Consider the following 12549-nt stretch of genomic DNA (forward strand, 5'->3'; position numbering starts at 1 on the left):
GGCCTTTGCCGTGAAGAACGGCCATATTTTATGATAAACTCACCAGATGTTTGTCCAGATGACAGCTGTTTCACAGCTATGTGTGAAGAACATGCAGAGGTCAGTGAGATATTGCTGGTAACACATAACATATTTTTAATGCAGTAGATGTAGATTTTTTATTTAGACGTGGCTGAAAGACAAAAGTCTTATTTTGCTGCACATTATGCATATTTTGTCATTTATTTGCAAAATATACAAACTGGATCCTGATTTTGAATACAAAGCTCACCGTCATTATTAGTCTATCCACAAACACAGCTTATCTATCACACTTTACTCTATATCTACCATACTGCTAACATTTTCCAGAACATTCTGAAAACCGTTCTGAAATAAGATGTTTCGAACATTCACAAAACATTTTGTAAATAACTTAATTGGAACATTATGAAACATTCTAAAAACATTAACTTATTCTTTAGATTTTTGGGAAAACTACTTCATAACACAGAGGCACTGCAAGGAATAACAAACACAAAACTAAATGAAAAGTATAAAAACAGAGTGCATTAGCAATCTTTCATTAAAAACATTTAAAGAGCAAGGGATTTTGCACTGGAATCAAGGAGAGAAAGACAGCAGGCCATTAGCCTGTCCACCGTAACCTGAAAAGACAGATTTGACGGCTAATGTAAAAACAACAGTTGCCCATAAATCAAGGCTGAGGGAGAAATTGGATGATGAGGATTAATCAATACAGGGGTCAGGCTTTACCACGGCACAGGATGACACTCCATTTGTTACAGTGAGCTGTGAGAGGAAGCATCACTCATAGTGGAGCCGCCTGGCATTGTACAGGAGCACCAGTGACCCGAAAGTATGAGTCAGTGTGGTTACATAATAGAACCCCAAATGGGCATTCATGTATCCAAAAACAGCAACTAGTAGCATTATAATTCTCCAATTATTATAGATGTGTTTATAAAATACATGGGTAAAATCATGGGTAAATCTTTTAGTGATATAAAAAATTTTTTTTTTTAAATTAATCTATGAGCAGATATGATGTTAAAAGTGTTAAATGAATGCAGATTGATCCGGTTTTGTATTGTATTGCCTATTGGCAAAAGATCATATTTTAATATCTAATTATGTAATGTGTAAAATTAAACACTATTTAATTGTTAATTTGATGTATTAGGACACTCTTTGATTTTGTGTCTTAATTGCTATCTGATTTCAGCTTCTGCAATAACAAAATAATAATTTTCAATAAATAGTTACATGTATTAATATATCATTAGCCTGATTTTGAGCTGTTGCAACTTGGTGCATTGAACAACTGATTTATGGTTGCAGGTGTGCATATATATTTAAATCAGGACAACAAATATTATATTTAGTATGTTAATGTATTTTGTCTTCCCAATAGATAAACAGAATTCTGATATAGACAGGTGGAGCTGGTGGAGGTGGAGGAAGCAACTGATTATTTAAATGTTTATATTTTAAATATTTGAGATTGGTATGTAAATATAACTCTCTTGAGATCCTTTGCTAAGAAATTGTAGCTAAAGCTAGTTAGTGCACCATTGGAGTTATATTACAAAATAAAATTCCCATATTTCTAACCACTGAAATGAGCTAGGGTTACATGTCAAGTGTTTGAAAAAGCATTGCATGTCGTTAACAGGCCAAGCAGTAAAAAAGCTACAACTTACAGAAATATATCAAGTGTCCAAATGAGCAGAAACACCACAGAAGATTAAAGTATATTGGCAACCTTCCACCCCACAGCTTGACATCTCACACTGTTACTCATCTCACACAGTCTTGTCTCGCAGCAGTGGCTGTGGTGACACTGGTGGCCAATGTGGCCCATAATTGGGTGAAAAGGACAGGCCAGCAGCCCCTCTATTAGCTCTTGGCACCTCTGCACTGTATCACAGGATGCTAATGGCAGGGGTCAGAGTAATTGGACCTGTCTAGTGCTTTCTGTCTCTCTCCAGTCACCAGTTCATGTTTAAAGCAATTAACAAAGTAAAAGAGAACACAGAGGTGTATCTTGGTCATAGTGAATGTAGATTGCAATAGTTGATTTCAAAAGCTAGATATATTTGACTGAAATGCTTGTATTTAAATATTTTAAAATTCAACCTAAAAAATGTGCCAGATGTTTTGTGAGGGAGGGGCACTGGTAGGGAACTCCTGATCTCGTTTAAAACAGACTGTGTTTAATAACTACTATACAGTGATTTTCAAGTTGAAATAGTTTATAATGCATAGAATGACTGTAAATATGTACTTTAGGTATGCAAGTGGCATATTTGCAGTTTTGATACTTAGTTTAGACTTGGCAACCCTGTTTATAAGGGCAATTACTAAATCATCCACTCACCTAATTTGTTCAAAAAATGTTGATTCATTCAGTATCAAAACACTTCCGTGTGTTACTCAAAAACGCAACTGTTCTACTTTGTTTAGAACTATTCTCGTTGGCCCAACAGAGCAAAAACAGTTTAAATTGACAACAGTGTGTATTAAATTTGTCACTCAGTATAATTTTTTTGTTTGTAGAGATGATGTATAATAGGCCTATATAGAGTGAAAAGTGTTTGCCTCCATCCTGATTTCTTCTGTTTTTCTGTATATCTCATAGCAAACTGTTTCAGAAGTGAAAACAAAATCTACTTGTCATGGATCTCCTAGCAACTTGGCGCATATTGATTATGATCCACCTTACTCATTTATTCCAACCTTAACCAAACTCTGCTAAATGTAAAAATAATAATAGCAGAACTACAGAGAAATTGATCATCATACTTTGCCCTCATTTATGAAGCCCAGACAAACCTATATGCGGTTAATTGATCTACATAATCTCCAAGCCATGTGCTCTTATATTGCTTTCCCATGCATCAACATTTAGGAAGGTTAAAGCATACTTCATTACGCATGCTATGAATCTGAGATCAGGTGTTTCTGTAATGATTTGGTATCTGTGCTGGTAAAGGGCTTGAGTGAAATCAATAACTGGCGACACCTGTCTCCTGCACAGCCGAGAAAGGATCTATCATAGTGGAAATGTGATTTATGCTGTTAGAAGACAGATCAGGAGGACAGGCCACAGAGACAGATGTGGGTGGATGGAGAGATAGGGTGGATGCAGATAACGATAGATGCACATCCTTCCTTGCCAGCAAGTGTCAGGGAACAAGACTTCTGTGTTTTCTTCTTCTACCAGCAATGAAAGGTCTGTAATCATCAGTGCCTTTTTATCTTAAGCAATGTGTGAATATACATGCATTAGAGAAGCACTAGCTGTAATTTTCGGGCACTGACTCGTTCGCTAAACTGAACATCCAATCAGAGTTCTCCCTCTCGCAGACGGCCCCGACGGCCAAGACGCCAAACAAACTAGCCCAGGGATGTCAAACTCAGTTCCTGGAGGGCCGGAGGTCTGCAGAGTTTAGATGCAACCCTAATTAAACACACCTGATCCAACTAATCAAGTCCTTCAGGCTTATTTGAAAACTGCATGCTTTGTGTGTTGGAGCAGGGTTGGAACAAAACTCTGCAGGGCTGCGGCCCTCCAGGAACTGAGTTTGACACCCCTGAACTAGCCCGACACAATATAGACAAAATATCACATACATTATATGAACAAAAGTATTGGGACACCCCTTCTAAAGAACAGGTTTGACTACTTTAGTAATTTCCACGAGTAGCCTATAAATCTTAATGTTTAAGCACATAATGATATTCTAAGGAATTGTGTGCTTATAATTTTATAGCAACAGTTTATACAGGACCCTTTTCTATTCTAACATTACAATGCTTCTGTGTATAAAGCAAGGTTTAAAAATAAATGATTGTTTCAGTCAGTGTGGAAGAACTTGAAAGCAAAGTCCTAATCCCATCTGAACACCTCTGATGTGACTTTAAATGCAGACCTTGAGCCAAAAACTCATCACCAAACATCAATGACCCCATACATACTATATGCAAAGTAAGTTCTTCATCTAATACCAAGCACGCAGATGCAGTTTTTCTTTGTCAAATGTTGGATCATGTTCAAAGTCAGACTTCATACAGTAAAACTCTAGAAATGGTCCACCACTGCATATTCCCTCAAAGATTTCACAGGTTTATGGTTACAGACACATACAGGTGCATCGCAATAAATTAGAGTATCGTGGAAAAGTTAATTTATATCAGTAATTCAACTCAAATTGTGAAACTCGTGTATTAAATAAATTCAGTGCACACAGATTGAAGTAGTTTAAGTCTTTGGTTCTTTTAATTGTGATGATTTTGGCTCACATTTAACAAAAACCCACCAATTCACTATCTCAACAAATTAGAATACTTCATAAGACCAATAAAAAAAAAAACATTTTTAGTGAATTGTTGGCCTTCTGGAAAGCATGTTCATTTACTGTATTGGTGGGGGCTCCTTTTGCTTTAATTACTGCCTCAATTCGGCGTGGCATGGAGGTGATCAGTTTGTGGCACTGCTGAGGTGGTATGGAAGCCCAGGTTTCTTTGACAGTGGCCTTCAGCTCATCTGCATTTTTTGATCTCTTACTTCTCATTTTCCTCTTGACAATACCCCATAGATTCTCTATGGGGCTCAGGTCTGGTAAGTTTGCTGGCCAGTCAAGCACACCAACACCATGGTCATTTAACCAACTTTTGGTGCTTTTGGCAGTGTGGGCAGGTGCCAAATCCTGCTGGAAAATGAAATCAGCATCTTTAAAAAGCTGGTCAGCAGAAGGAAGAATGAAGTGCTCCAAAATTTCTTGGTAAACGGGTGCAGTGACTTTGGTTTTCAAAAAACACAATGGACCAACACCAGCAGATGACATTGCACCCCAAATCATCACAGACTCTGGAAACTTAATGATGTTTTATTAACAAAGTTCGGGAGGAGCACGTCAGATACTTAGCCTAATTAGACACATGTGGTACGCCATCAGGCTAATCAAAAAAGGGTATAAATACAGCCGACCTACCTCCTTTCATTAACGGCTAATCAGCATCCCTCCACCACCCCTTCTCCACTACCATCACTAAAGTTCACAACACAGTAGGGGGATACTCTGGGTTCGGGCAATTCCCGAGCTCGGAGCCCTTCCCCAGGACAGCACGCCAACAACGTATTACCATACTCGCCAAATACGCATTACGTTACTCGTGCTAATATATGTAAGTGTGAACTCGTGAAACACTGGACTTCAAGCAACTTGGGCTATGAGCTTCTCCACCCTTCCTCCAGACTCTAGGACCTTGGTTTCCAAATGAAATACAAAACTTGCTTTCATCTGAAAAGAGGACTTTGGACCACTGGGCAACAGTCCAGTTCTTCTTCTCCTTAGCCCAGATAAGACGCCTCTGACGTTGTCTGTGGTTCACGAGTTATCAAGAGGAATACGACAACTGTAGCCAAATTCCTTGACACGTCTGTGTGTGGTGGCTCTTGATGCCTTGACCCCAGCCTCAGTCCATTCCTTGTGAAGTTCACCCACATTCTTGAATGGATTTTGCTTGACAATCCTCATAAGGCTGCTGTTCTCTCGGTTGGTTGTGCATCTTTTTCTTCCACACTTTTTCCTTCCACTCAACTTTCTGTTAACATGCTTGGATACAGCACTCTGTGAACAGCCAGCTTCTTTGGCAATGAATGTTTGTGGCTTACCCTCCTTGTGAAGGGTGTCAATGATTGTCTTCTGGACAACTGTCAGATCAGCAGTCTTCCCCATGATTGTGTAGCCTAGTGAACCAAACTGAGAGACCATTTTGAAGGCTCAGGAAACCTTTGCTGGTGTTTTGAGTTGATTAGCTGATTGGCATGTCAACATATTCTAATTTGTTGAGATAGTGAATTGGTGGGTTTTTGTTAAATGTGAGCCAAAATCATCACAATTAAAAGAACCAAAGACTTAAACTACTTCAGTCTGTGTGCATTGAATTTATTTAATACACGAGTTTCACAATTTGAGTTGAATTACTGAAATAAATTAACTTTTCCATGACATTCTAATTTAATGAAATGCACCTACAACACATATTGCAACTCATCATTTCTAGTATTAGTTCATGTAATGTGTCCAAAATATTCTATTAATTTCATTATGTATTTACTATTGATCACAAAAAAAAAAAAAAAAAAAAACTTGTCTTACCTCTTAAAAGCAAAGATTTTTGAGAAAGGGGGCATATAGTATGTTCACAGGTAGGGAAATGAGGTTTGGAAGGATCCTGTACAGGGAATATAATATTCTTGAGCAAGTACATGATGTAAATGCAAATCATTTATGGCACAGGCTGTCCCCTCCTGGCTCCGTGCCATAGCAACCACAGTCTCATTTCAGATGTGTCATGCTGCATTATCGTCATACACACACACATGCAGGCATTCACACAAACAAGTTTACAGCCCAGCGTTCTTTTGTCTGACACTTTGACCAGAAGCCAAATTGAATGACAGAGCATAACTGATGTCTTCCTTGGTTTTCAGTGAAATTTAAGTAGTACTAATTGTTTAATAAAACAAATGATTCAATACAGTACAGTTCAGTTAGCGTTGGTCGCAGCTGTAATACATATATATATATATATATATATATATATATATATATATATATATATATATATATATATATAAGAACACAATACAATAATAAGCATTTGGACTATTTTTCCCCACATACAAGGGAAAAAATGGATCATATAACTGCACTTAGAAAAACTTAGACACTTAAATATAATCCAAGTTAATTACATCCAAATATATTTAAGCATTTATAAAGGACTAGACCTATCATTAATCCAGGCAGTATTTATTTATGTCTTTTTGTAGTTTGGCACACTGAATAATTATAGAGCCCAGTTTCCCTCTATAGGCACATTAGAGAGAAAACAAGGACGAAAGCTTTGCATTTTGTTACAAATGGATGTGTTACAAAAGTATACTGTCACGAATCCGGTTCGTGGTCTTCTGTCCACTCGCCAACAGAGGTCACTCTTCCATCATATTGACTCTCGCACCACACAGACTGTTGCATGTCACACTGGACTGCATTTCCCATCATCCATTGCACTGATCACACAGCTGTCACCAATCACACGCTGCACTGATCACACAGTTGTCACCAATCACACGGTCACCTGAGAGCTATTACACACTCTACTTAACACACACTCAGATCCTTCTCTAGTACACGTGCGTTTAGCACTCTCCTAGTGTTAGCTGCCTTACCGAGCCTTTCCGTGGTTCTATTTAGTCTCCAGTATTATTCTGCGTATATCTCTCACCAAGTGATAGCTGCTTTACTGAGTCTAGTCTCCAGTTCTAGTTTGTCTAGTCTTCTCGTGTTGCCTGTGTTTCTTGGATTAACCCTTGTCTTGCTGTTCGGACTCTGTTTTTACCTCGCCTGGACTATTGCTCATGGTATTGGACTACCCCTCTTCGCCGATCATAGACCCATGCTTTCCTTAGGATTGACTCTTGGTCTTGCCTGTGATATACCTGTTTGCCAAAGTTTGAACCATGCCTGATATGATCACGTCTCTGTCTAATAAAAGCTTGCAAATGGATTCTCATGTCTCAATTGCCCTGTTACATATACAAACACGGCAGGTCATTTGAATATCTAATACAAAGTCTTTAATATTCACTTCTGCAGTAACATGTTCATTGTAGATTATTTAGTATCAATATTATTCAATGCTAATATTATAATTTTTATATTTGATAGATTTAGCGGGTAAAGTAATAAAATGGAATGACCCAGAGAAAAAGTATTGAACACGCTTACTGAAATTGATTTAATACTTCGTACAAAAGCCTTTGTTGGTAATGACAGCTTCAATATGCGTGCTGTATGGAGAAACTAGTCACATGCATTGCTCAGGTGTGATTTTGGCCCATTCTTCCACACAAACATTCTTCAAATCTTGAAAGTTCTTTAGGCCTCTTCTATGAACTCTGATTTTTATTTCTTTCCATAGATTTTCTATTGGATTCAAGTGAGGTGATTGGCTGACCATTCTAGCAGCTTTACTTTCTTTCTCTGAAACCAGTTGAGAGTTTCCTTGGCTGTGTTTGGGATCATTGTCTCGCTGAAATGTCCACTCTCGTTTCATCTTCATCATCCTGGTAGATGGCAGCAGAATTTTATCAAGAATGTCTCAATATATTTTTCCATTCATCCTTCCTTCAACTATATGAATTTTGCCAGTGCTACACCATAATGTCTTGGTGTGATGTGCAGTGCCATTTGACCTCCAAATATGGTGTGTATTATGGCATCCAAAGAGTCTTTGTCTCATCCGACCAGACGATATTTCACAGGCTTGTCTGTGTAGCATGTTGTGTAGCAAAATTTAAACAAGCTTCAACATGCCTTTCTTCGGCAATAGAGCCTTGCGTGGTGAGCATACAAGCCACGGTGGTTGAGTGCATTATTATTGTTTCTTTGAAACAATTGTACCTGTTAATTTCAGGTTTTTCTGAAGCTCTCAGCCCTTGGACAGCTCTTCTGATCATTCTTTTCACTCTGTCAGAAATCTTGAGAGGAGCACATGGTCGTGGCCAGTTTATGGTGAAACGATGTTCTTTCCACTTCCGGATTATGGCCCCAACAGTGTTCACTGGAACATTCAGAAGTATAGAAATCCTTCTGTAACCAATGCCATCAGTATGTTTTGCAACAATAAGGTTGCGAAGGTCTTGAGAAAGCTCTTTGCTTTTACTCATCATGAAAATGTTTCTTGTGTGATACGTTGATAAGGAGACACCTTTTTATAGGCCATCAGTTGGGACTGAACTAATATTAATTTCCAGTGACAAGGGGTAGGGATTGCTTTCTAATTACTGATAGATTTCAGTTAATTTATTTCAGTAATTCAACTCAAATTGCGAAACTCGTGTATTAAATAAATTCAATGCACACAGACTGAAGTAGTTTAAGTCTTTGGTTCTTTTAATTGTGATGATTTTGGATCACATTTAACAAAAACCCACCAATTCACTATCTCAACAAATTAGAATATGGTGACATGCCAATCAGCTAATCAACTCAAAACACCAGCAAAGGTTTCCTGAGCCTTCAAAATGGTCTCTCAGTTTGGTTCACTAGGCTACACAATCATGGGGAAGACTGCTGATCTGACAGTTGTCCAGAAGACAATCATTGACACCCTTCACAAGGAGGGTAAGCCACAAACATTCATTGCCAAAGAAGCTGGCTGTTCACAGAGTGCTGTATCCAAGCATGTTAACAGAAAATTGAGTGGAACGAAAAAGTGTGGAAGAAAAAGATGCACAACCAACCGAGAGAACCGCAGCCTTATGAGGATTGTCAAGCAAAATCGATTCAAAAATTTGGGTGAACTTCACAAGGAATGGACTGAGGCTGGGGTCAAGGCATCAAGAGCTACCACACACAGACGTGTCAAGAAATTTGGCTACAGTTGTTGTATTCCTCTTGTTAAGCCACTCCTGAACCACAGACAACGTCAGAGGCGTCTTACCTGGGCTAAGGAGAAGAAGAACTGGACTGTTGCCCAGTGGTCCAAAATCCTCTTTTCAGATGAGAGCAAGTTTTGTATTTCATTTGGAAACCAAGGTCCTAGAGTCTGGAGGAAGGGTGGAGAAGCTCATAGCCCAAGTTGCTTGAAGTTCAGTGTTAAGTTTCCACAGTCTGTGATGATTTGGGGTGCAATGTCATCTGCTGGTGTTGGTCCATTGTGTTTTTTGAAAACCAAAGTCACTGCACCCGTTTACCAAGAAATTTTAAATGACCATGGTGTTGGTGTGCTTGACTGGCCAGCAAACTCACCAGACTTGAACCCCATAGAGAATCTATGGGGTATTGTCAAGAGGAAAATGAGAAACAAGAGACCAAAAAATGCAGATGAGCTGAAGGCCACTGTCAAAGAAACCTGGGCTTCCATACCACCTCAGCAGTGCCACAAACTGATCACCTCCATGCCACGCCGAATTGAGGCAGTAATTAAAGCAAAAGGAGCCCCTACCAAGTATTGAGTACATATACAGTAAATGAACATACTTTCCAGAAGGCCAACAATTCACTAAAAATGAAGTATTATGAAGTATTCTAACTTGTTGAGAGTGAATTGGTGGGTTTTTGTTAAATGTGAGCCAAAATCATCACAATTAAAAGAACCAAAGACTTAAACTACTTCAGTCTGTGTGCATTGATTTTATTTAAAGGGGTGGTTTACTGCGATTTCACTTTTTTCATTTTAAATAGTGTGTAATGTTGCTGTTGGTGCATGAACAGTATCTGCAAAGTTGCTGCGCTGAAAGTTCAACGTAAGCGGAGATATCTTTTAAAAATCAGGAAATTTAATGCCTACAAAAACGACTCATATGGGACTACAACGAGATACTTCCCGGGTTGCATACGTAAAAAACCCATAAATTTGCGTCAACCCCTCCCTCCGGAACATACAAAAGAGGGGGCAAGGCCATGTTCTGCGGCTTTGTCGAAGAGGAAGAGTTATAGTGGAGAGTTGTAGCCATGCCGTCGAAACGGTGTTATTTTCACCCAGCTGTCAGGTCTTCTGTGTTCGGGCTTCCTACGGATGCTGTAGTTAGTCAACAATGGTTAAAATTTATGTTTGATTATTTTCCTGACAATTACAATCCTAATTTAGCTCTCTGTGCTGCGCATTTTACAGAAGACAGCTTCCAGAATCTACACGAGTTCAATGCCGGATTCACACAGAAACTATTACTAAAACATGGAGCAGTTACAACTTTAAAACCAGAGGCAGCAGTTGTTGGGCCACAACCTGTAAGTAAGATTTCATAATTTTAAATGTATTTGCATGTATAATTTCAGACGTAATGTTTTAGTTTTATCAAGGACGTAAACAAATGCCAACGCTGGCTTTAGCCAGTTAGTTAAATGCTATTTTGTGTGTCTATGACAAACGCGTACAAACATTTTGGACCCGAATTTGTAATTATTTACTAATTTTGTAAATGTATTTTCCATGTATACTTTATGACGTAATTTTTCGATTTGATCAAGAACGTAAACACAAGCCAACGCTGTTTGGTTATAGTGGCCAGTTAGTTCGATGCTATTTTGTGTGTATAAGACAAACGTGTACAAACTTCAAAAAATGATATGTAATCACAACAGCAAACTTCCATTCAGAAACGTTTTGTAAGAGCCGTGCTTGCGGAAGTTCTGCTTGACTCTCTTCATTACCGCTTTCTGGGTCTGATTCTGGCTCAAACTGATACGGCAATATTGACACCATTATTTACATTTGACCGGAGCACATGCAGCTGTCGCCCGAAAAGGTAATGGGCGTGAAGTTTCCGGACAATGTGCAGTACGCAAATTAGCCAATCACAACACACCGGCCCAACTAACCAATCTGAGCCCATTGTCCGTTTCTGAGGGAGTGGTTTGATAGAATCAGGAAGTCAACCGGTCGTTCAAATGACAGAGGAGAAAGCGGCTTACAAGGTGAAATATATGAAAAATAAGGCGTTTTTTAACAAACGAAACACGAAGACATGTTATATTGCACCCCATAAACGCAATCAAGCAAAGAAAAAAAGCAGTAAACCACCCCTTTAATACACGAGTTTCACAATTTGAGTTGAATTACTGAAATAAATGAACTTTTCCACGACATTCTAATTTATTGAGATGCACCTGTATGTATGTATGATTTAATAAATTAACTACTATAAATAGACATAACTAATCAAATTGGATAGAACTCAATTGAACAATACTTATAGTTGTCTTATTAAATATTTGAATATGAAAATAGTAAAACAAACAAACAAACAAACAAAAATTATAATAACTTTACAATGTGGCTTTTTTAAGCTCTAATTCAATTGTATTCCTCAGTTAAGCTCCACATTTAGTCCAGTCATAGCACACCAGCTCAGTCAATTTGCCCTGCACTTTTAATGAACAAATTAGCTAATAACTCACGATCCGTAATGAACTAAAACAGTGTCATACAGAATTTATGAGGAATATTCATTTGTGCAATGGAGTTGCTTCATTTACTACATAGACCGCAAGGAGTGTGGGTGAACAGGAGCGATTAAAGGAGATAGATAGATAGATAGATAGATAGATAGATCCTTCTGAAGCTGTTCAGCTGCTATTTCTCTCCATAAGACTCTTTTGGTCCTACTACGTGAGCTAAAAGAACTAAGAAATTCCCTCAGCCTTGACCTCCAGCTATCACAGCTAGCAGGCAGCTTTTACGCTCGGCTGTTCCATTACTTTGCTCCTTTCTGTGGCATATTAAACAGATTAATAGAACTGCACTCTGGGGAGGGGGAAATGCCAGTCAATCTAACCTGCCGACACAAAGGCGAGAAAAGCAGACACGCCTGCGACTCATCCTGAGAGCTGATAAAACAAAGACAAATGTCACACAAGAGGAAAGTGGAACTCTGTGAATGTTGACTTTCGGCTTCGATTTTGTAAACAGAGGAAGAATCTGAATAATTTGCTCACTGAGCAAGTACCAGTGAAGTGGAGACTATTAAGG

Source organism: Onychostoma macrolepis, chromosome 05 (genome assembly GCF_012432095.1).
Source record: "Onychostoma macrolepis isolate SWU-2019 chromosome 05, ASM1243209v1, whole genome shotgun sequence".
Lineage (NCBI taxonomy): Eukaryota > Metazoa > Chordata > Actinopteri > Cypriniformes > Cyprinidae > Onychostoma > Onychostoma macrolepis.